The sequence below is a fragment of the Saimiri boliviensis genome, chromosome 4 (assembly GCF_048565385.1).
Source record: "Saimiri boliviensis isolate mSaiBol1 chromosome 4, mSaiBol1.pri, whole genome shotgun sequence".
Taxonomy (NCBI): domain Eukaryota; kingdom Metazoa; phylum Chordata; class Mammalia; order Primates; family Cebidae; genus Saimiri; species Saimiri boliviensis.
In genome coordinates this window covers 12,453,951-12,455,185 of record NC_133452.1, presented here as the reverse complement: position 1 = coordinate 12,455,185, position 1,235 = coordinate 12,453,951, and the positions used below count along the sequence as shown (strand labels likewise).

The 1,235-nt window shown below is 49.5% G+C and overlaps 1 pseudogene; it reads right to left on the bottom strand.

Moving 5' to 3' along the window:
* Positions 1-421: 421 nt before the first annotated feature.
* LOC120363534 (U2 spliceosomal RNA) lies at positions 422-528 on the bottom strand (annotated as a pseudogene).
* Positions 529-1,235: the final 707 nt, after the last annotated feature.

Sequence of the window (1,235 nt, the reverse complement as noted above, 5' to 3'; positions counted from 1 at the left end):
TGAATGCCAGCCGCTGTGCCACAGGAAAAGGCTACCTGGGGACCAGGCAAGTTCAGCCTGGAGGCTCCATCTTCTCTTTTTTTGTCAACCACATGTTCAGTAAAGGAACAGGCAACATGGCACCTGCCAGGTAAAGAATCCAACCGCATAATAAAATATTCGGATGGGGCAGCCAGCTTTGTGCTATGTAAATGGCACACCTCCTCCAACCAATCTTTGGGCCCTATGTAAACCAGACACCACCTCCTCAAGCTGGTCTGTAAAACCCCCGTGCATTTCACCGAGAAACCGGAAGACCCATTCGGGAGCCTCTCTCTCTCTGCAGAAGGGAACGTTTTTCTCTTTTCTCTTTCTCTCACCTATTAAACCTCCACTCTTAAACTCACTCCTGTGTGTCTGCGTCCTTGATTTGCTTGGTGTGAGATGATGAACCTCAGGTATTTACCCCAGACGACGACGCTGCAGTCTCAGACGTTAAACTGATAACAGATACTACACTTGATCTTAGCCAAAAAGCCCAGAAGCTATTGAGCTCTCCTTCCTGCTCTGTGTACCTGAGTGAGTACCTGGGTATCTGTAAGCCTCAGTTTTCCTTGTCTGTAAATTGGGCAACCACATTTTCTGCATCATCACAGAGGGAGTAGCTGGTCCGTGCAGAGCACATGGTTAATATTAATATGTAGCTCTTAACAAGTGGCAGTTATTATTGTTATCTCTGCCATCGTGATGTTACTTACAGCTCTCCCAGAGATGGCTGCAGGTGTGAGAACTAGAGCTCAGTCCCTGGAATGCGGCAGAACTGCAGGCTGCAGAGGAGGTCTGAGCACATCTGAGAACATGGCTCCTGTGAGCTGGCATCTCCCAGCTTATGACGAGGGGGTCCTTCCCCGCACAGAATCCTCTCCTCGAAATTCCTGGTCACAGACACAGAACAGGCCAGCAAGGCAGGCATGTTGGCCGGGCAGTGTTTTTCCTTTTGCTGTCAGAATATTTGCCTCAGGAAGAGGAGACTCTTTAGCACCGTGATGTCCCTCTGTTTGTCCCTCACTGGAGAGCAAGCAGGTGTGACTGAGGTTACTGGGGGAGCACGGAGACTGGGAGGAAGTGTTTCTCATACGCATTCCTTCCTACCTTCTGATGGACTTCACAAGTATTCCTTTAACTCCTCCAGATTTAAAAGGCTCCTTCCTAATGGCACCTCTGAGACCTTGAGCCTGGGTTGTCAGCTAGGACAG